The 24293-nt window shown below is 53.6% G+C and overlaps 1 long non-coding RNA gene across 1 annotated transcript in view; it reads left to right on the top strand.

The window, feature by feature from the left end:
* LOC140409582 (uncharacterized) overlaps nucleotides 1–24293 on the top strand; it is a 118541-nt gene that overhangs the window by 6738 nt on the left and 87510 nt on the right. Inside the window, exon 2 of the long non-coding RNA XR_011940406.1 lies at nucleotides 5240–5323. This is a non-coding gene — a long non-coding RNA (uncharacterized lncRNA). The remainder of the gene's footprint in view (nucleotides 1–5239; nucleotides 5324–24293) is intronic.

Below are 24293 nucleotides of genomic sequence, written 5' to 3'. Positions count from 1 at the left end.
CTCCCCTCCACCCCTGCACCCCCTCAATGACTCCCTCCCTGCGATCCTCATCCTGCCCTCACCTTTGTCTTGGTTTTTCTTTTGTTCATTCACGGAATGTAATAATAAGTAGGCTTACATTAACACTGCAATGAAGTTACTGTGAAAAGCCCTGAGTCGCCACGTTCTGGCGCCTGTTTGAGTCCACTGAGGGAGAATTCAGAATGTCCAAAATACCTAACAAATACGCCTTTCAGGACTTGTGGGAGGAAACTGGAGCACCCGGAGGAAACCCACGCAGACACGGGGAGAACGTGCAGACTCCGCACAGACAGTGACCCAAGCTGGGAATCGAACCCGAGGACCCTGGAGCTGTGAAGCAACAGCACTAACCACTGAGCTACCGTGTCGCCAATGTGGGTGTGGCTGGCGAGGCTAACGTTCATTGCTCTTCCCTAATTAATCTTAAGGTGGTGGTGGTGGTGAACTGTCTTCTTGATCCTCTGAAGTCCATGGTTTTAGGTACACCCACTGTGTTGTTAGGGAGAGCTTCCAGGATTTTGACCCAGTAACAATGAATGAACAGCAATATAGTTCCCTGATGATCCTGGGTCACTCGTGGTTCCATTACCAGCGCCTACCATTATTCCCACTGACATTGCCTACGATGTTATCTGGCAGCTCCTCAGGGGCTGGATTCTCCGATTCTGAGACTAAGTGCTGACGCTGGCGTGGGAACGGTAGTGTTTTACGACCGAAGAAACGGCGCAAAACGGCCACCGATCCTCCAGCTGGTGGGGGGAGCTGACAGGCACGCAGCATAGAGCCCCCGGCTTTAGCTGCGGATACGGCCGGAGAATTGCGGCCTGCAGCGTCCGCGCTGTGCAACATGGTGCCGGCCTTCCCAAATGGTGGCCAGGCTCACCAACTCGGACCACCCCCCAGCAGTGCCCGCAGCCCCTGCCAAAGCCGCATCCTACCCACAGATTGGCTCCCCCCCCCCCCCATCCGACTGTGGCAACGCTGGACTTAGTCCGCAGCCGCCAAGCCGAGTTCCCGAAAAAAAAACCACACACGACCAACGCCGTCGGGAACTCGGCCCATTGGGGGTGGAGCATTTGGGGGAGGGCCTCAGGTAACATCCTGAGGCCGTCCCGATGGCGTGCGGCGTACTCACAGAGTACGCCGTTTTGGAGGGGGTGGAGCATTGCAAAAGCGGCGCCGCCCCCGATATTGGTGCCAACGGGGATTCTCCGGCCGATCGCTGAACGCGATTTTGGCATCGGAGACCGGAGAATCTTGCTCAAGGTGTTTTCTCCACCCCGCAGGTCCTTTATCCCAGCTAAGGCCTGCCACTTGCCACTGAACTACCTAATTAGCATGAATATGGGAGGCCTTCCCCAAAGAAGGTAACGGAGTGCCCTAGTTGTCTCTTCAGCCAGCGAAGTTGTCACCCAGATTAAATTCTGCCCATTGGAACAGCATCAACTGCAAGTTTCCCTGTAAGACACATACCTTCCTGACTTGGAACTATATCATTGTTCCTTCAATGATGTTGCTGGATTAAAATCTTGGAACTCCCTTCCGAATACACTGTAAGCGTACCTGGCCTGCGGCGCTTCATGACAGTGGCTAACCGCCGTCTCCTCAAGGGCAGTTAAGGATGGACAATAAATGTTTGCTTTGCCAGCGATACTTAAATACCATGAAAGAATATAATATGGCCTGCGTTGGGGTATATAAGACATAAATTCAAATGGCGTGATTTAACAGGACAAAAATAGAGTCCCATTTAAGGCGGGTTCAGCAGGGTGCTTCTCTGTTCCTGCAGCACCAAGAACGGCAACATTATTGAACGGGACTTTGCCGTTTTCCTTGGCCTTGGCAAGGAACGGCCCAACGTACCTCTTAGGGGTCCTCAAGCCCCCCCCTCACCGCACTTTTTAAGTGCATGGCACCCCTTGGTCCGATCCCTGGCATGGGCAACCTGGCACCTGGGCAACATGGCATTGTCAGCCTGGCACCCAGCCAGTTCCCCTGCCAGCCTGAGAGTGCCATCCGAGCACCCTGACAGTGGATGGCACTTTTAGGGTGCCTGGGTGGCAATGCCAAGGTGCCCAGTTGTGCCATCCTGCCCAGAGCCCAACCACCCAGAGATCTCTAATGGTGTGGGAGAAACCCCAGGTAGCATTACACCTGATCCACATTTGTGGAAGCTGCTGCTAAACAGCAAGGCTGTTAATTCCCAAGTCCCAGGAGAATACAGCACAGACACATTTAACTTAGCCTAATGGATAATGAAAACATTTTTCTTGATCTCAGCCAGCGAGGGCGAGATCCAGATCGCAACGTCTCATGAGATCTCATTAAATCTCGTGAGATGTTTCGGGCATTGTGAATTTTGCGAGCGGTCTCTCGCGGGATTTGACAGCCTCTTCACATCACCAAGTCGGGCGTGGCGAGCCATTAAATCACGTTCAGAGCTTTTGAAGGTGACTGGACAAGTTGATAAGGCTGCTAAAAACACATAGCCAGCAGTCAATAGAGCAGCGGCGGGGTTGGGGGGGATCCACATATGGGCCACAAAGCACAAAGAAAAGGGGAAGGATAAAGGGGGAAGGAAGGGGGAGGGGGCGGAAGCCAACAAGGCAGACAGCGGAAAATCGAAAACACAGCAAAGGAATGACCCAAAAGCAGGGTCAAAAGGTTCCAGGGTAGAACTGACCACACTCTGTGATGCCAGGACCCCAACACCAACCCCCCCCCCCCAGGTAGAAACTTGCAAATATGTTCGGCAGATTAGGGTTGGACTATTGTCATGTCTCATATATGTTACCGTATGACCGTGCTCTTCACAATGTGCTCCGTACATACTGATGTGAAATGACAAAAAGTCAATAAAATATTTAAAAAATACATGGGATCATTCGCTTTATAAATAGAGCTGCACAGCACAAAGCTAGGATGTCATGAAAAATATTTAATAATCACTGGTTAGACCTCAGTCAAAACAATATTTTCAATCCTGAGCACCACACTTTAAAAAGAATGACAATGCCTTGGAGAGAGTTCAGAGGCGTTTTATCAGAATAGAAACAGGGATGACTGAATTCCGTTATGTGGAGAGATTAGAAAAGCTGGGATTGTTTTCCTGTGAGCAAAGGATCAGGGCAGATTTAATTGAGCTGCTTATGGTTATGAAGGGTTTTGAAAATGAAAATTGCTTATTGTCACATGTAGGCTTCAATTAAGTTACTGTGAAAAGCCCCTAGTCGCCACATTCCGGCGCCTGTTTGGGGAGGCTGGTACGGGAATTGAACCGTGCTGCCGGCCTGCTTGGTCTGTGTAGCACCGTCAATATGACGCGAGGCAGGTTGAGGTAATGTCAATTGAAAGCTTTATTAAGCAGAACTTTATCCCCAGCAGCGTGGTTACAGAATGCAACTGCTGAGGGAAATGGAGGGAAAAACTGGGTTCTTATACCGGCATTTCTGGGTGGAGTCCAGTAGGTGGCAGATCCTATCAGGACCTGGCATCCCTCCACCAATAGCCTGTCGACACGTGGTGTACCGTATTACCCCTAATACATACCACCACAGTCTGCTTTAAAAGCCAGCGATTTAGCCAAGTGTGCTAAACCAGCCCCAGGGTCGATGGGAAGAAACTGTTTCTCTGCCAGAACAGTTGGTCATCAAAAGGTACAGATTTCACATAGTTGACAAAAGAATTCAAGAGGGGAGCTTGACTCCTTCCCTCAGGAAAAGCTTTAATTTAGTGTTGAAATGATCGAAAGCTAAATTACTAGCACTAGCAAGGTATCCAAGCTCTGTTCTGGTAAAGTCAGCCATTGTCCTATTTGCAGCCATGTATCCTGTCTTTCCGACACATTCTGATACACACCCACTGTGTTTCCGTGCACACACTGAATTTTGGTGTGGATATGTTGGTACGCCTACAATCACTGGGCATTTAGTCTTCACAATGTAGAACATCCGTGTCACCCAGAAAGATTGTTTGTACTTGCCCTGCATAAGTGAACCATTGTATGCTGAAAGTGTCAAAGTAATAGGTTTAGCCATGGCAGTGGATGCATGTCTTTCAGAATTCACAGGGCAACTTTGTTGGCAGTTGCCCCGTGTCAATCTTGGCCAATAACAAGGAGTTACCAACTTTATTAGAGCAGATCATTTGAATCTTGGCAACACTTCTGACGTGTTTTCCATGAGATTCACAGTGTGAAACATGTGTTCACTGCTCTTCGTCTCATCCTGCACATCATCGTAATTTACTGGTTTGTCAATCAGTTCATGTATATGTTTCTGACTAAACAGGTCCAGGCAGCGGGCAATCGAGGGGGTCCTCCAGCCTGACTGTCTGCCTCTACTATGGCTATATTAGTGGCCAGGACTCCCTGGAGAGGGAGCACGTGGTGTCTGCTGGCACCATGAGATTGTGGGTGTTTTAGCAACCTCTGAAATAACATTTTGATTCAATGTTTGAAGCTTCTTTTGTCATTTGCTTTTGTTCGATGCAGTATCCCTTTAAGTGGCTTCTCCTTTAATTTGTCCTTCAGTTTGTTAAATTTAGTTTAATTGGTTTAACCCAAAATAGTGTCTGCTTCCGACAGGAAATCAGATGATCCTTTCTATTGCTTGAAGGTACCGATAGTGTACAGTCTGCTTGTAATATTTCGTGGCTCTTTGCAGCTGCATCAAGCTTTAATCTCGTGCACTGTTGTTGCTAATGGTCCTGTAGCTGCATCAACGTTTGCTCTTGATCACGGTTGTTGCTAATGGTCCTGTAGCTGCATCAACCATTGCTCTCAATCACTGTTGTTACTAATAGTCCTGTAGCTGCATCAACCTTTGCTCTCAATCACTGTTGTTGCTAATGGTCCTGTAGCTGCATCAAACTTTGCTCTCAATACCTGTTTTTGCTAATGTTCCTGCAGCTGCATCAACCTTTGCTCTCAATCACTGTTGTTGCTAATGGTCCTGTAACTACATCAACTTTTGCTCTTGTGCACCGTTGTTGCCAATGGCCCTTTCTGTCACATGCTTGTAGAATTGTTGGAAAGCTGGGTAGTTCCCCGGTGCATGCAGAAGAACACACCATGCGTCCTGTTACATTGGGTGAGTGCATCAATAATTGGGGTGGTTTTTCGAGCTTAGAAGCTTCATCAGCCTGCAAGAATTGCTTTGAACTTACATCCATCCCTGAATCATTCAATAATACTATATGTTTTGGGTTTGTCCAGCAGATCTCACTTGAATGCTTCCGTAGGAGTGAATGCAATCACCAACTGAACAATTCTACCTACTAGCTCTGCGTTTGCAAAATCACAGTGGGTAACCTTTTCTCTGTTTCTGCTGACAAAGTTGTTTGTAGACTCAGTAGGCTTCATTGAAATGACATGAACTCCAGTCGATCAATATGGAAGTTAAATCTGATTATGAGCCTGTTTTCCAATGTAGTAAATGGCTGAATTCTCCGCCGTCGGGTCTCTCCGCTGCGCTGGGAGCCCGGGGATTTCCCGACGGCATGGGGCTGCCCCACAATGGGAAACCCCATTGACTAGCCGGCAAAATGGAGAATCCCGATGACGTGCTGCACCAGGAATCTGGGGCGTCATTCTCCGACCCCCCAGAGGGTCGGAGAATGGCCGTCGGCCGCCGTGAATCCAGCCCCCGCCGGTTGCCGAAGTCTCCAAAGGGAGAAAAGTCGGCAGGGCGTTAATGTCGCCGATGCCGTCGGAGAATGTCACGGGTCTGCGCAAGGCAGCCGATTTTCGGCCTGCCGATATTCTCCCTTCCGGATGGGCCGAAGTCCCGTTGACGTGATGACCGTTCACGTCGACGTAAATTGAACCTGCTTTTCATCGGCGTGACCCGGTGCTCCAGGCTCACGCCGACCAGCGTGGAGGTGAGTGCCGGCCTGGGGGGTTGGCTCTGGGCAGGCGATGGCGTGGCCGCAGTCTTAATGTGTGAGGAGAGGTTTGTCTCGGGTTGTGTGTGTGTGTGTGCGGCGGGGGGGGGCGGTAGTTAGAGTAGGCAGGGCTCCGGGGGAGTGCCGGGAGGGGGTCCGTCACGGGGAGGGGGTTGGGGGGGGTCCGTGCCGGGGAGGGGGATGGGGGGGGGGGGTGTCCGTGCCAGGGAGGGGGATGGGGGGGTCCGTGCCGGGGTGGAGGTTGGGGGGGTCCATGCCGGGGAGGGGGATGGGGGGTCTATGCCGGGGTGGAGGTTGGGGGGGGTCCGTGCCGGGGTGGAGGTTGGGGGGGGGTTCCGTGCCGGGGTGGAGGTTGGGGGGGGTCCGTGCCGGGGTGGAGGTTGGGGGGGGGGTCCGTGCCGGGGAGGGGGATGGGAGTCCGTGCCGGGGTGGAGGTTGGGGGGGAGGGTCCGTAGCCGGGGAGGGGGATGGGGGTCCGTGCCGGGGTGGAGGTTGGGGGGGGGGGTCCGTGCCGGGGAGGGGGATGGGGGGTCCGTGCCAGGGTGGAGCTTGGGGGGGGGGTCCGTGCCGGGGTGGAGTTTGGGGGGGAGTCCGTGCCGGGGAGGGGGATGGGGGGTCCGTGCCGGGTTGGAGGTTGGGGGGGGGTCCGTGCCGGGGAGGGGGATGGGGGATCCGTGCCGGGGTGGAGGTTGGGGGGGGGTCCGTGCCGGGGAGGGGGATGGGGGGTCCGTGCCGGTGTGGAGGTTGCGGGGGGTCCGTGCCGGGGTGGAGGTTGGGGGGGGGGTCCGTGCCGGGGAGGGGGATGGGGGGTCCGTGCCGGGGTGGAGGTTGGGGTGGGGTCCGTGCCGGGGTGGAGGTTGGGGGGGGTCCGTGCCGGGGAGGGGGATGGGGGGTCCGTGCCGGGGTGGAGGTTGGCGGAGGGGTCCGTGCCGGGTAGGGGGATGGGGGGGTCCGTGCCGGGGTGGAGGTTGGGGGGGGGGGTCCGTGCCGGGGTGGAGGTTGGGGGGGGTCCGTGCCGGGGTGGAGGTTGGGGGGGGTCCGTGCCGGGGAGGAGGTTGGGGGGGGGGCCCGTGCCGGGGAGGGGGATGGGGGGTCCGTGCCGGGGTGGAGGTTGGGGGGGGTCCGTGCCGGGGTGGAGGTTGGGGGGGGGGTCCGTGCCGGGGTTGAGGTTGGGGGGGGTCCGTGCCGGGGTGGAGGTTGGGGGGGGGTCCGTGCCGGGGTGGACGTTGGGGGGGGGGGGGGTCCGTGCCGGGGAGGGGGATGGGGGGTCCGTGCTGGGATGGAGGTTGGGGGGGGTCCGTGCCGGGGAGGGGGATGGGGGGTCCGTGCCGGGTTAGAGGTTGGGGGGGTGGGGGGTCCGTGCCGGGGTGGACGTTGGGGGGGTGTCCATGCCGGGTTGGAGTTTGGGGGGGTTCGTGCCGGGGTGGAGGTTGGGGGGTGGTCCGTGCCGGGGTGGAGGTTGGGGGGGGGGGTCCGTGCCGGGGAGGGGGATGCGAGGGCAAGTGAGTTGGTCCACCTGGCCAGGTGCCAGCCTTCAACAGTTGGACCCATGCGGTCCATGCCACCTGGCTGGGGGGAGGAGGGGATATGGGCAATGATGACATGTCGTCGTTCCCCTCCCCCCCACCAGGCCGTCATGTTTTCCGATCATCCAGCGATGTTGGCCGCTGTGGCGGCAGCCGCTCATGTCTAAGTTGCCCTGGATGAGAAGGAGGAGGAGGAGGAGGAGGAGAGTGCCAGAGAGGCGGCGCAGGCTGCCGTAGAGGGACAGGCGGCAGCCGCCCAGGCTGGAGGGACACCTGACCGACAGGACGAGGAGGGGGAGGAGGACGTCGCGGCCCCACGGCAACGGAGGAACCCGAGGGCGCCCCGTGTGTACCGGCCCCGGCAGTCATACCAGGACCTCACGGACCGGGAATGCAGGAGGAGACTCCGGATGAGGCGGGAAACCGTGGCACACATCTGCCACCTGCTGGCACACCTGTCACCGCGTGGCACTGGCGGGGGACACCCTCTCCCCGTGTCCGTCAAGGTTACGGTGGCCCTGAACTTTTATGCAACGGGGTCATTCCAGGCACCGAGTGGGGACCTGTCCGGCATATCGCAGACATCGGTGCATCGGTGCATCCGGGCAGTGACAGATGCCCAAGATGCCATGGCGCACCGCTACATCCGCTTCCCCGTGGACCGGGCCAGCCAAGATGCCCGGGCCGTGGGCTTCTCTGCCGTGGCCGGGTTCCCCAAGGTCCAGGACGCGATCGATGGGATGCACGTCGCCGTGCGGCCACCTGCAGATAACAGGGCCGTGTTCACCAATAGGAAGGGGACCTATTCGATGAACATACAGGTGGTCTGCGACCACCGCATGATGATCCTGCACGTCTGCGCCCGTTACCCGGGCAGTGTACACGACTCATACGTGTTGTCGCGGTCATCCATCCCCGGCATGTACGAGGGACGCCATCCCCGGCTGAGGGGCTGGTTGCTGGGCGACAGGGGCTACCCATTGCGATCGTGGCTGATGACGCCTATACGGAGGCCACGTAATGAGGCGGAGAACCGCTACAATGATGCCCATGTAGCGACAAGGGGAGTGATAGAGAGGTGCTTTGGCGTGCTGAAGATGCGTTTCAGGTGCCTGGACCTCTCTGGGGGCGCCCTCCAGTATCAGTCAGATAGGGTCGGCCGCATCATTGTGGTGTGCTGCGTCCTGCACAACATAGCCCAGCAGAGGGGCGATGTGCCGCAGGCAGAGGAGGGCGGGGTGGAGAAGCAGCAGGAAGAGGCGCAGTCCTCCCCAGATGAGGGGAATGGGGGTAATGGTCAGGGCAGACGGGGTAGACACAGGCGGGTGGCTGTCCACCGTTACCGGCTGGCCCAGCGGGCACGGGACAGACTGATAGCCGCCCTCTTCACTGACTAGATGGGCGTGGGAATCGGGTAGTATGGCCACAGACCGCACACCATGGCAACAGCCGACCACCCACACCCCCCACCCATCCACCCACCCAGCACCCTCAACCCCCTCCCCAACCCCACCCACCCCACCCGCATGCACACCGCCCCCCCCCCATTGCCGATCCACCTGCGGCACAACGGGCCGGGCTCACACAGTTACGGGTGGACGCGTGTCTATTGCAGGCCATGGAGGATGATGACAACCCGCCCTGCGGTGAGCTCCTGGCTCTACATCGTTGGACTATGTCTGACCCATGGCCACAGTACCACCATCCACCTGAACCATCCCTGCATGCGGCTGTGACACTGCAGCGCACGGTCCCGTCCTCTGCCCGGGGGATGTTGATGGCGGCCCAGGGGGAAGGGGGCAGACTCACCTGGGGCTGAGGTAAGACCACCCCTCACACACACACTTGCGCTCAACGTACATGACACCCCCTCACGCTTTGGACAGAGCACAAAGACAGCTTCTGTAGGTGTAACATTGACTTTAATAACCAAAGGAGTTCATGCACGTGCCCTAGCCCCTAAAACTCATCTGTGCCCTGCACTCGTGCCAACTTACTCAGTGTCTAATTGTTTGGCCTTACGGGCCCTTTGACTACGTCTACGTGGTTCCCCAGACGGTACAGCAGAACTGGAGGTGGACTCCTGTGATTCCTGCCCTCTGACACTGGATCCCTTTGGCGGCCGTTTCCTGGGGCGTCCTGGCCTAGATGGGCCAGGCTGCGGCCCGGGCGACTGGGATGGCGAGCTGCCAGCCTGTCCTGCCCGTTGCCCACATGATGCACCTGGGACGGAAGGGCGGAGTCCGAGGTGTCGCGGTGTACCGGGACCTCCCCTACAGGGGGAGCCGGGACGGACCACACCACCTTCTTCTCCCTCGGGGTGCCCGATGGCCCCCAGGCCTCTACATGGGTGGGGGATGCGAACGGACGTGCCATCCGACGCCCCCCCGACATCTGGCGCTGCCAGTCCTGGAGGCCCGTGCTGGTATCGACAGGGGTCTGCAGGTTTGCAGCCATGGAGCCCAGGGGGTTGGCAAACCCTGTCTGTGACAGTGCAACGCCGGCTCGCACATGGCCACTGGCGCCGATGCCCTCAGCGATGGCCTGCAGAGACTGGGCCATGGCCTGCTGAGACTGGGCCATGGCCTGCAGAGACTGGGCTATGGCGTTGAGCGCCTCTGCCATCTGGCGCAGGCACTGGCTCATGGCCTCCTGTGAGAGGGCAGCCATTTCCTGGGCCACAGACGCCGCCTGCACGGAAAGCCCCAGGCCTCGCAAACCGTTCCCCATGTCTGACACCGTCGCACCCATTGCCTCCACCGCGGACGCCACCCGTGCGGTGTCGGCCTGGGTGGCACGCATGGCCGGCACCACTCCCAGCTCCTGGACGCGGGTGGACTCCTCCACCGGCGACCGCAGCCGCCGCAAGCCACCCGTCACCCTATTCGCTCGTCTCCGGGTCGGTGGTTGCATCGGATCTATGTGTGGGTGTGGTGACTCCAGGAACCCGGGATCCATCTGGGCGGCAGATGTTCGCTTGGGCTGGGCTGCCCTCCGACCACCCGGCCCCTCTGCTGCTCCTACCTCCGCCTGCTGTACCGGGACGGCTGTGTTGTGCGCACCAGTGAGTGTACCAGACGCCTCATCACTAAAGTGCCCAACCGAGGTGAGTGTTTCTGCGATGGTGGAGGGTGTTGGTGACAGCAGTGGTGTTGTGTCGTGCTCTTCATCCCACTCTGAGTCCATGGCACTTTGGGGTGGGGGTTCGTCTCCACCCATCCACTCTGAGTCACTGTCCGGTATTTCGTCTTCCTGGGTAGTGCTGCCCCGGGTAGGGGTGTCCTGGGCAGTGCTGTACCGGGTAGTGGTGTCCCGGGTAGTGGTGTCCTGGGTAGTGGTGTCCTGGGTAGTGGTGTCCTGGGTAGTGGTGTCCTGGGTAGTGGTGTCCTGGCTCGGATGTGACGGGGGTCTGTGGCTGCCCCCCTCGTCGCTGGGTGGTCGCTCCCGCACGTGACGGGGATGTCGTCTCCCTGTTGCTCCAGGTCTCTCCGTCTCCCGTGATGTGCGAGGGGCATCCTGCGGGCGTCGCATGCTGGAGGGTCCGGGTCTCTCCGTCTCCCGTGGCCTCCGAGGGGCAGCCTGCGGGCGTCGCATGCTGGAGGGTGCGGGTCTCTCCATCTCCCGTGGTGTGCGAGGGGCATCCTGCGGGCGTCGCATGCTGGAGGGTCCGGGTCTCTCCGTCTCCCGTGGCCTCCGAGGGGCATCCTGCGGGCGTCGCATGCTGGAGGGTTCGTGTCTCTCCGTCTCCCGTGGCCTCCGAGGGGCATCCTGCGGGCATCGCATGCTGGAGGGTTCGTGTCTCTCCGTCTCCCGTGTCCTCCGAGGGGCATCCTGCGGGCGGTCTGCATCTGCGGGGATGGGTGCCTGGACGTTTGGTCCTGCGATACACAATGAAGCATGCATGGTTAGACATCAGGCAGTGATCAGGTGATATGGGGGAGGGGGATATAGGGGTGGGGGGATATGGGGACGGGCTGTCGGTGGCTCACTTGCTACTACGCCCCCGACCTCTGCATCAGCAACCTCCCGGTCGTCAGGTCCGCCAGCCAGTTCCAGGGCCCTTTCCTCGTGTTCGGTCAGTGGCCTCTCATCAGCGGGCCCTCCTCCAGTCCTCACATGCTCCCTATTGTTGTGTGCGCGCTTATCCTGTGGGGTGGGGGGAGTGTCAGGGGTAAAAGGCAACACTGTTAGGCAGGTATATGAATGCACGCCATCGGTTGCGCGTGCATTGCAGAGGTTAAGGTTAGGGCTGGATTCACTTGGGGATATGGGGATATGGGGGAGGGGGGATATGGGGAGGGGGGATATGGGGGAAGGGGGATATGGGGGAAGGGGGGAGGGGGGATATGGGGGAGGGGGGATATGGGGGAGGGGGTATATGGGGGGAGGGGGGATATGGGGTAGGAGGGGATATGGGGAGGGGGGATATGGGGGATATGGAGAAGGGGATATGGGGGAGGGGGGATATGGGGGAAGGGGGGATATGGGGGAGGGGGGATATGGGGAGGGGGGATAGGGGGAGGGGGGATATGGGGGAGGGGGGGTATGGGGGAAGGTGGGATGTGGGGGAGGGGGGATATGGGGAAGGGGGGATATGGGGAGGGGGGATATGGGGGAGGGGGATATAGGGGAAGGGGGGGTATGTGGGAGGGGGGATATGGGGAGGGGGGATATGGGGGGAGTGGGGGATATGGGGGAGGGGGATATGGGGGAAGGGGGGATATGGGGGAGGGGGATATGGGGGAAGGGGGGATATGGGGAGGGGGGATATTGGGGGAGGGGTATATGGGGGCAGGGGGGATATGGGGGAGGGGGGATAAGGGGAGGGGGTATATGGGGGAGGGGGGATATGGGGGAGGGGGGGATATGGGGGATATGGGGGAGGGGCGATATGGGGGAGGGGGGTTATGGGGGAGGGCGGGATATGGGGGAGGCTCACCCTGCCTGCTCTAACGAGGTCGTTCACCTTCTTGTGGCACTGGGTGCCTGTCCGTGGTGTCAGGGCCACAGCGGTGACTGCCTCTGCCACTTCCCTCCACAGACGCCGGCTGTGGCATGGGGCAACTCTGCGGCCGTGCCCGGGATACAGGGCGTCCCTCCTCTGCTCCACCGCGTCCAGGAGCGCCTCCACATCCCGTGACTCGAACCTCGGGGCTGAGCGGCGGCCAGCCATCCAGTCGGGTGTTGCGGTCGGGTGTTCCGGTCGGGTGGGGGGGAGCAGCGCGGCCTTATGAGCTGTCACGCCGTGCGGCGCGTATGACGCTGCACGGCGTGAACCACTGCGCAAGCGCGGATCCCGTTACGTCGCTGCTAGCCCATTTCAGGCCGGAGACTTTCGACCCATTTTTCCGGCGTGACGCAAGTCGGATTTGCGCCGTTTTTTGCGCCGATCGGCGGACTTTCCGCCGATAACGGAGAATTTTGCCCCTGGTGCGGCGGGACGGAGAAGCCCGCCCCAGATCTTTAGGAGACTATTTCACACTTTTTCCTGTTGATCCTGATGTGTTTAGCCTGAGTAAACCTTCACTCACAATTACTAGACCAGTTTTTATGTCTTGCTTTTCTGGTTCAAACATACCTGAATCAAGAAACCATCAAAGCTCTGTACATTGTCTAAAGATTTTGAATTTGGATAGTAGGTCATCTGCATTCCAATTTAAACTGGGGAATTTTGTGGATATTTTGACAATATGCCTTTGACCTTCCTTCTATAGTACTTGGGACAAGTGTTACCCCAGCTTTTGGAAGCCTTTCTGAAACTTTGCTGGTCATAATCACAACCTACGCTGGTCTGATGTTTATGACTGTTTTGTAGTTTCTGGAATTTCCCTTGCATGCTATTGTTCTGACCACCCTGGTCACTCACATTTCTGGTCTTCCGATGCTGGTCTTCTCAACATGCTGACCAACTCGCTAAACCACAGGCTTTGCAGCGCAAACTCACCACAAGGGAGCTGTCTGCTCATCAGCTCATATCTGAGCACTATCTCAGTGCTGTTTCTTCAAAACTACTCTTCACCATCACCCATTACATTTAAACACTCTGTGACACTGCAAATACGATGCAATCTGACCATAGAATCAAGGGTCTTCTCATGCCATGTAACATGCTGTTAACCATGGTGTACCTGCACTAAATATTGTCTGTCATCACCACTAACCATCATGTTGCATTGTTCGAATCATCTTAGCACCAATCGCTCATAAGGGATTGTGTAAACATTTGTGGGTTCATTTATTTACATAAGAACAGATATGCATAGGTAGAAAGCTGGAAAATATTAGCAGCAGTCTGTGTATGTGTGTATGGTCTGCTCAAAAGCAAAAGTGAAAGTAAGATTGGGTCGTATGGTACACTTCCCTTCAATCGATACCATGCTGCTATCTCTGAAAGGCATATAACAATACCCAGGGTAACCATTCATTCAGTGGGAGGCTTCTCCTCCAAAGAGGAGATGAAGGAGATGGAGGAGGGCAGCAGACCTGGGATAGGTACTCCCTGTGGTCCAGCAAGGTGAGGAACCTGCTGCAGAGCAAGGGCCTATGGAGGGGAGTCAGCAGCAGGAAGGCAGATGGAGGTAACGTCAATAAAGGGCCGGTTTAGCTCAGTGGGTTAGACAGCTGTTTGTAATGCAGAACAAGGCCAGCAGCGCGGGTTCAATTCCCATACCGGCTTACCCAAACAAGCGCCAGAATGTGGTGACTAGGGGCTTTTCACAGTAACTTCATACTTGTGACAATAAACAATTATTATTATCTGCTAGCAGAATCTCCTGGACAAGGCTGTTCAGGTGACAGAGCGTCAGTGCCTCCCAAGATGCCAGCTGGCCAGGGGATAGTCACAGTAATTGTCACAGGAAGGCTGCTAACATTGCATTCAATTTTGATGGTGGGTACAGGGCTTATGGCCTTGAAGGTAACATTGGCCCTGATTTTTTTCATCATGGGGTCCTTCCAGACCTCAGCTGGAGACCTGTGGGCGATCCTGCAGCCGGCTGTACATTGTTGCATCAAGGTAGTGGCAGATGCCCTGTTCAGGCTGTATATGAATTTATTTAATACACTGACGACAACTCCAGTAGGCTGAAAGAACCAGAGGCTTCAGCAGTATTGCTTGTTTTCCAAAAGTGCAAAGAATAATATACTACACACATGTGACCAATTAAAAAAACAGCCAGGGGCATTCATAAACAGGAAATGATGTAATTTCCTTAATGAGCAGCTGATATACGACCACACCCTGCCACTGTGCTGGAGACATAATCCTTCTGCCCCTTTAGCTCGGGTGTCTTTGAGGCATGTCCTCCACCTGAGACCACGAGGGCTCCGGCGTTGTGGCAATTTCCTGCACAAGGCAGGTGACTCACCTGTCATCCCGGCACTCAGAGGATTCGGGGTCAATAGCAGAGGGGCGGAGATGCTGACCCCATCAGAAATACCCTGAGGTGTGACCCTAATGACGACAGCGGCTGCTCATCCACCACCGTGAGGTCCATTTGGCCCTCCGTGCTTTCCTGAGAGGAACCAGGAGTGGTTGTAACAGCAGATTCCTTGTCCCCCTCTTGGCTGTCCACCGGACGACAAATACTCAGTATTTCATCAGTGAGCTACTGAGATTTTCACTCCCTAACAGTCACCAATGTCTCAATGGAGGAGCATATACATTCTATAGAATCACTTACCACAGCGCTCATGGCCTGGATGGCTTCCTCCACTGCCCATGCCAGTACATGCAACATCACTGCAAACTCTGCCTTATCTTCATGCAACTTGCACTGTACACCCATCTTTGGCTGCCTAATGGATGATTCAGAAGCTCATCATCTTACAGGGATCCAGCACCTAGGTCACCTCCAATGCTCCTCCGAATACAAGAGGCCTGCTCCATCTCAGTCTCTGACAGCTGGTCTTGCAACTGTGATGTACTCTCACTAGCGAGTGGATCTCTTACAGCTGAACCATGGCTCTGCTGCTGGATGCAGAACAAGGATGTGATGCTTTGAGGCTCTGTCCTCCTCCTCAGAGGTTAGTGAAGGCCCCTCAAGGATGTGGCAACTGCAACCCATGTTTGTCCTCTGGGAAACCAAAACAAAGTGATTGTGTGGCTTCATCATTATTTGAGGTGAGGTTAGCGAGATGCACTTCCCCAAAACACACAAAGGTACCATTTTCATTATTTTTATTATGAGGTGTGGGTATTGTTGGTAAGGTCTGCATTTGCTGTCCTTCCCTGAATGTTCTTGAGTTGACTGGGCTTGCTAGGCCATTTCAAAGGGATGTTAAGAGACAACCAGATTGTCATGGGTCTGACAGGAAGTCTGGATCAGGTAAGCATGGCAGATTTTCTTCTTAAAGGACATTAGTGAACCAGATGGGGTTTAAGGACAATCAATGATAGTTCCATGCTCACCACTAGGAAATGGTAGGCAGTGTTTGAACCTCAGATCATCCGACATTCACACAGGCTATCAACCCCTAACTGTGCAAACCTCCACACTCTCCACTTGCCTGGATGAGTGCAGCTTCATCAACAAGAAAGAAGCTCGCTACCATTCAGGGCAAAGCAGGCCGCTTGACTGGCATCCCACCCACCATCTCCAACATCCACTCCCTGCACCAGTTATGCACAGTGGCATCAGTGTGTACCATCTACAAGATGCATGACAGGAACTCACCAAGGTTCCATAGCAAGCACCTTCAAAACCCAAGAAATCCAAGGTGACTGAACAGGTACATGAGGGTAGAGCAGTTGATGTGGTGTATATGGATTTCAGCAAAGCGTTTGATAAGGTTCCCCACGGTAGGCTATTGCAAAAAATACGGAGGCTGGGGATTGAGGGTGATTTAGAGATGTGGATCAGAAATTGGCTAGCTGAAAGAAGACAGAGGGTGGTGGTTGATGGGAAATGTTCAGAATGGAGTACAGTCACAAGTGGAGTACCACAAGGATCTGTTCTGGGGCCGTTGCTGTTTGTCATTTTTATCAATGACCGAGAGGAAGGCGCAGAAGGGTGGATGAGTAAATTTGCAGACGATACTAAAGTCGGTGGTGTTGTCGATAGTGTGGAAGGATGTAGCAGGTTAGGGAGGGATATAGATAAGCTGCAGAGCTGGGCTGAGAGGTGGCAAATGGAGTTTAATGTAGAGAAGTGTGAGGTGATTCACTTTGGAAGGAATAACAGGAATGCGGAATATTTGGCTAATGGTAAAGTTCTTGAAAGTGTGGATGAGCAGAGGGATCTAGGTGTCCATGTACATAGATCCCTGAAAGTTGCCACCCAGGTTGATGGGGTTGTGAAGAAGGCCTATGGAGTGTTGGCCTTTATTGGTAGAGGGATTGAGTTCCGGAGTCGGGACGTCATGTTGCAGCTGTACAGAACTCTGGTACGGCCGCATTTGGAGTATTGCGTACAGTTCTGGTCACCGCATTATAGGAAGGACGTGGAGGCTTTGGAGCGGGTGCAGAGGAGATTTACCAGGATGTTGCCTGGTATGGAGGGAAAATCTTATGAGGAAAGGCTGATGGACTTGAGGTTGTTTTCGTTGGAGAGAAGAAGGTTAAGAGGAGACTTAATAGAGGCATACAAAATGATCAGGGGGTTGGATAGGGTGGACAGTGAGAGCCTTCTCCCGCGGATGGATATGGCTGGCACGAGGGGACATAACTTTAAACTGAGGGGTAATAGATATAGGACAGAGGTCAGAGGTAGGTTCTTTACGCAAAGAGTAGTGAGGCCGTGGAATGCCCTACCTGCTACAGTAGTGAACTCGCCAACATTGAGGGCATTTAAAAGTTTATTGGATAAACATATGGATGATAATGGCACAGTGTAGGTTAGATGGCTTTTGTTTCGGTGGAACATCGTGGGCCGAAGGGCCTGTACTGCGCTGTATTGTTCTATGTTCTATGTTCTATCTCTCCCATCTAGAAGGACAAGGGCAGCAGGCACATGAGAACACCGCCACCTGGAGGTACCCTCTAAGTCACTCACAATCCTGACTTGGAAATATGTCACCATTCCTTCACTGTCCTGGAACTCCCTCCATAACAGCACAGTGGCTGTACCTGCACCACATGGACTGCTGTGGTTAAAGAAGGCAACTCACCACCCCCTTCTCATGGGCAATTAATGATGGGCAATAAAAATGCTGGCCTAGCCAGCAATGCCCACTTCCAATGAAAGAATAAATAAAATTAAATATCCATTAATGCCATCTTCCCGACAGCATTTCCAGTTTCTCAGAAAGTTCCCCCATTCCTCTTGTATAGTTTGTAGAACTGAACTATGAGCCTTTGCAATCCCACTGCCCCAAGCTCATCCTCCAACCTCGCCTCGACCAATGGTTGACTTTAGTGATGGGCCTTCTGCTCTTGCACCTTCTCCTCTAGTGGACTCAGGAGGGCCAGTTTGGACTGAACACGCCCAGACCTACGCCTCTCCCTGTTACTGTGCACACCCTTACCCTGAAAGTGAAAAGCAACTTTGTAATCGCAATCCTGATCTGCAATCAGGTCTTCAACTGCGTTGCCAATTTGTTTGGGGCCAATATTTCCCAATGGTCCTTGCCAGTAATAAACCACCCCTCCCCCTGTTGCTATGGAGATTTGCATATTTTATGCGTCATGCTGTCTTCTACACTTGAGCAATACAGGAGGCAAGCCCATAATCTAGCCATTTGACATCCTTACGCCCTTCCATCTAGGCTTATCTTCAGAGTGTTTAGGCACTTAACCTGGCAGATTTCAAAAGGTATTGAGCCTTTTCTGGCATTTCAGCCAAGTTCTCTGGAACCCCGTGTCTGGCAACCTCCACTGTGTCTCCTTCCAGGCTGGTTCCCTCTGGCTAGGTTCTCTTTTCATCTTCCAGCATGAGGACCTCCCACCAATCACATGTTGTCAGGAAGAGGACTTGCAAGGAATTATCAGCAAACCATATTAGAACTAGAGGACATGGTTTACCTGAGTTAAAATAAAGGGGTCTTCCATTTAAGATGGAGACGAGAAAAAAAAATCCCTCAGAAGGTTGTAGATCTTTGGCACTTTCTTCCCCAGACAGTGGTGGAGGCAGCAACAATGAATATTTTTACAGCAGAGGTAGATAGATTCTTGATGAACAAGGGGCTGAAAGGTTATTGGGGTAGGCAGGAATGTGCCTACCTGAGGCTACAATCAGATCAGCTATGATATTATTGAAGGGGCTGTATGGCTTACTTCTAATTTGTATGTTCATAGAATCATAGAATTTACAGTGCAGAAGGAGGCCATTCGGCCCATCGAGTCTGCACCGGCCCTTGGAAAGAGCACCCCACTTAAGCCCACACCTCCACCCTATCCCCGTAACCCAGTAACCCCACCTAACCTTTCTGGACACTAAGGGAAATTTAGCATGGCCAATCCACCTAACCTGCACATCTTTGGACTGTGGGAGGAAACTGGAGCACCCGGAGAAAACCATGCAGACACGGGGAGAACGTGCAGACTCTTCATAAACAGTGACCCAGCAGGGAATCGAACCTGGGACCATGGAGCTGTGAAGCAACTGTGCTAACCACTGTTCTATCATGTTCCTATGTCCTGGGTCAGGACCCCTCAGCAGCTGGTGCCTCCATTCTCTGCTCCATCTGTGATGAATAAAAGGGATGCGGTGGTGTAATGATATTGTCACTGGACTAGTAAATTAGAAACCCAGAGTAATGCTCTGGGATGCCGGGTTTAAATTCCGCCACCGCAGATGGTGAAATTTGAATTCAATGTAAAAGAAACACAGGCTTTAGCACAGGGCTAGATCGCTGGTTTTGAAAGCAGACCAAGGCAGGCCAGCAGCATGGTTCAATTCCTGTAATAGCCTCCCCGAACAGGCGTCGGAATGTGGCGACTAGGGGCTTTTCACAGTAACTTCATTGAAGCCTACTTGTGACAATAAGTGATTTTCATTTTTCATTTCAAGAAATATGGTATTAAAAGTCTAAAGATGACCATGAAACCATTGCCCATTGTCGTAAAAACCCTTCTGGCTCACTAATGTCCTTTAGGGAAGGAAATCAGCCGTCTCCTTACCTGGCCTGGTCCACATGTGACCCCAGGCCCACAGCAATGTGGTTGACTCTTAACTGTCCCTTCAAGGGCAACTAGGGCTGGGCAGAAAATGCTGGCACATGAACAAATAAAACAAAAAGAGGCTTTTCCTGAACACTTGCTATTCATAAGGGAAATGGGTCATCTGCATTCAAATGCCCTTTCCTCCCTGGCATTGAATGATACACTGTTAGAGCAAAAAGATCAACACACATGTAAACCTTACCTGCTGCACTTCTTCATAGGATTTAAATCTCTTTCTGTAAAGAAGGACATGATTTGCGGGCAGGGGCCACAGTCTCGTGCCACGGGTTGTCTTTAAATGGGCATTTGTGACTGACTTCTGCTTCATGGTCTTTAGATTGGTGTTCGGCACCTTTAGATTGATGATTGGGGATTTGCCCATCATTTCTTGCTGCAGTTGGTCAGTGCCTTTCAGGGTGTCCATTAATCAGGCGTCTTTGAAACGCGGAGACGGATGTCCATGATATATTCATTTGTGCCCACACCCAGCAACATGGAATTCACCCCTATGTATCATAATTCTATATATTTGATATCATTTGGAATGGATTGCCAGAAAGATTGGTGGAAGCAGATTCATTGGTAACCTTCAGAAGGAAATTGAATATTTACACAAAAAGTAAAAGATTACATTGCTATTGGGAAAGCATAGAGGAATAGGACTACTTTGTAGCTCTGACAGACATATGGCAGAGGCGAATGGGCCAAATGACCTCCTTCTGTACTCTATGATTTTATGATAACACATCCAGTGAATTATTCTCTTTTGAAAGAAGGGGTCAGGAATTCCTATTGTTTATTTTACCGCACAAATAGTTAAAGTGCAACCCACATATTGAAGGTGGACTGTCATTCGAACCATTTTGTTTCTGAGTCATTTAACCATCGCATGACTGGAACTGTGAAAACACAAGCATAGAAATACACTGGGTGAATGCAAACACAAGTTCTGGTCTCGCAAACAGCTTAGGTGCCACTTTTAATATCATTATGGGCAATGCCAGTCACAAAGCAATACCTGGGGCAACAGTTAGCGCACCTGACTGAAGTTGAGGCCAAGAGATATCTTTTGGGACGGATTTTGGAGAAATAAGCAAGGCAGAGCAAGGGAGCAATTTGCAGTGAAAGGCTGAGAGAGTTGATGACCTCTGTCACCAGTGGTGAAGAGGAATGAGGGCACAGTAGTCAGAATAACATCAAGTGTGAGTTGGGGCTTGGCACAGGATAGGGTCAGATGAAGTCACAAGTAATTTTCAGACAAAACATGGTGAAATAAATTCAAGGTTGTTAATCTAAGGAATGTGACTGGCTCTTGAATCACAGCATCTTGGTAAATCTTCCTTTCCTGGATGTGCCGCACTGCCCAATGCTCAGATTCCAACTCATCAACTTTGAGCCGAAGTTCCTCGAGCAACGAAGACTTGCGACAGATGTGGTCACTAGGAACCACAAAGGGGTGAACCAGCTGCCACATCATGCGGGTACAATGCATCGCTTGGCCCTGCATCTCTATTTCTTTTAATTTGTTTTTTAAACTTTCCAGCTGGTTTTTAGTTTTTGTAATCTGTAAAATATTTCTCCTTTTTACCTTTAATCTGAAAGTAATTTAGAATAGGTAATTCATATTAACAATTACTTACAGCCAATGAACCTACCGTTTTCCTGTGACATCACTGTTGGATTGTTTTCAAACTCAGCCCACCATCCAGAGGTCGTAGAGTCATAAGGCGGGATTCTCTCGAATCCGCGCGATGGCCTGAAGCTGGCATAAAAAACAGCGCGAATCACTCCGCCGTCGGGCCGACCGGAAATTGTTGAACTCTAGTTGGGGACTAGGCCAGCAACGGAGAGATTGGCGCCGCGCCAGCCGGCGCCGAAGGGACTGCGTGAGTTAGCGCATGTGCAAAACTGCCAGCGTGGTTCAACGCATGCGCAGACCAGCCGGCGTATTCTAGCGCATGCGCAGGGGGGGGGGGTCTTCTCTGCGCTGGCCATGGCGAAGCCCTACAGGGGCCGGCGCGGAAGGAAGAAGTGCCCCCACGGCACAGGCCCGCCCGCAGATTGATGGGCCCCGATCGCGGGCAAGGCCACCGTGGGTGCCCCCCCCCCCCCCCCCCCCGGGGTCGGATCCCCCTGCGCCTCCCCGAGGACCGCACCAGCCGACTTACCTGCCAGGTCCCGCCGTGTCCAATCCACGCCAGCAGGACTGGCCAGAAACTGACGTCCGCTCGGCCCATTGGGGCCCGGAGAATTGCTGGGAGGGCCGCTGCCAACGGACCCCGACCGGCGCGACGTGATCCCCGCCCCCGTCCGAAAACTGACGCCGGAGAATACGCAGCCGGTGTCGGAGCGGCGGGGCGGGATTCACGGCACACCCCGGGGATTCTCCGACCCGGTGTGGGTTCGGAGAATCCAGCCCATAGAGTTGTACAGCACAAAAAAGGCCCTTCGGCCCATCAAGTCTGCACTGACAATACTTATTCCTAATCTCGCGCTAATCCCGTTTACCAGCATTTGTCCCATATCCTTGAATGTGATGGTGTCTCAAGTGGTGATCCAAGCTTTTTAAAGGTTGTTAGTTTTCCAGCCTCCACTACCTTCCCAGGCAATGAATTGCAGGTTCTCACCACCCTCTGAATGAATTTCTGTTTCTCAAATCCCCTTGGAATCTCCTGCCCCTTACTCTAAAACTATGCTTTCTTGTAATTGACCCCTCAATCAAGGGGAATAGCTGCTTCCTATTTACCCTGTCCAAACCCCTCACAATCTTATACACCTCAATCATGTCCCTCTCAGCCTTCTCTAGAAAGAAAACAATCCAAACCTATCCAACATCTCCTTATAGCTCAGATGCTCCATCCTGGGCAGCATCCTGGTGAATCGCCTCTGCACCCACTCCAGTGCAATCCTCTTCCTATAGTGAGGTGACCAGAACTGCACACAGTACTCCAGCTGTGCTCTAACCAACATTATGTACACCTCCAAAATGGCAACGACTGTTAAAGGCAAGTGTTCCATATGATTTCTTAACTACCCTATTCACCTGCTCTGCCGCCTTCAGGGATCTATGAACAAGCACATCAAAATCCATCTGTTCCTCTAAGTTTCCTAGTGTCCTGCCATTCATTACATGCTCCCTTATTCTGTTTCTTCGTCCAAAGTCCATCACTTCTCACTTATCAGGGTCAAATACCATACGACATAGGAGCAGAATTAGACCATTCAGCCCATCGGGTCTGCTCTGCTATTCAGGCATGGCTGATATGTTTCTCATCCCATAGGCAGCATGGTAGCACAGTGGTTAGCACAGTCACTTCACAACTCCAGGGTCCCAGGTTCGATTCCCAGCTGGGGTCACTGTCTGTGCGGAGTCTGCACTATCTCCCTGTATGTGCGTGGGTTTCCTCCGGGTGCTCCGGTTTGCTCCCACGGTCCAAAGATGTGCAGGTTAGGTGGATTGGCCATGATAAATTGCCCTTAGTGTCCAAAAAGGTCAGGTGGAGTTACTGGGTTACGGGGATAGGGTGGAGGCGTGGGCTTAAGTGTGGTTGTCTTTCCAAGAGCCAGTGCAGACTTGATGGGCCGAATGGCCTCCTTCTGCACTGTAAATTCTAGGATTCTATGATCCCCATTCTCCTGCCTTCTCCCCATAACATCTGCCACTGCTCTGCCCATCTGACCAACCCATCTATATCTTCTTGTAACCTATGACCCTCTTCTTCACTGTTAATCACCCCACAAATCTTGGTGTCATCTGCAAACTTACTTATCATTTCCCCCATGTTCTCATCTGTATCGTTTATATGTAAGACAACCAATAAGGGACCCAGCAACTTTACCTGTGGTATTTCGCTGGACATTGGCATCCAGTTACTCAAACAGCCTTCTACAACTACTCTTTGTGTCCTATTACCAAGCCAGTTTCAAATCCATTTTGACTAGTTCCCTTTAATTCCATGTAGTCTCTCAGGGGAAGATACCAGCAGCAGCCAGGCCCATAGCACCACAACTGGTTTTACTGTAGGGCAGGGTCGGGCTAAGTCCAAGCGAGTGATAGTAGTAGGAGACTCGATAGTCAGGGGCACAGGCAGGCGTTTCTGTGGCCGCAAACGGGATTTCAGGATGGTGTGTTGCCTCCCTGGTTCCAGAGTCCTGGATGTCTCTAAACGGCTACAGGGCATCCTGAAAAAGAAGGGTAAATAGACAGATGCCATTGTCCACATTGGTACTCATGACATAGGCAGGAAGAGGGAATAAGTCCTGGAAAGACAATTCAGGGGTTAGGTCAGGAGCTAAAACGCAGGAACTCTAGAGTAGTAATCTCAGGATTACTCCCCGTGCCACATGCTAGTGAGGCTTGGAACAGGGAGATAGTGCAGTTGAACCCATGGCTAAAGAGCTGGTGTAGGAGGGAGGGCTTTAGATATATGGATCACTGGGATGTCTTCTAGGGAAGGTGAAACCTGTACAAGAAGGACGGGTTGCACCTGAATTGGAGGGGCACCAATATCCTGGGCGGGAGGTTTGCTAATGCTGTTTGGGAGGGTTTAAACTAATGTTGCAGGGTGGTGGGAACCAGAACTGCAGGTCAGTCAGTGTAGAGGCTGGGGAAAAAAAGTGAGACTGGGATAAACATTGCCTGAGTAGGAGCAGGCAGGGGGAAGCCGCTGGGCTCAGCGGGACTGTAGGTCTGGAGTGCGTTTGCATCAATGCAAGAAATATAATAGGTAAGACAGATGAAC

This window comes from Scyliorhinus torazame, chromosome 3, assembly GCF_047496885.1.
Source record: "Scyliorhinus torazame isolate Kashiwa2021f chromosome 3, sScyTor2.1, whole genome shotgun sequence".
NCBI classification, from domain to species: Eukaryota; Metazoa; Chordata; class Chondrichthyes; order Carcharhiniformes; family Scyliorhinidae; genus Scyliorhinus; species Scyliorhinus torazame.
Note: the sequence above shows the minus strand (reverse complement) of the source record. Positions and strands in the feature narration are given on the sequence as shown.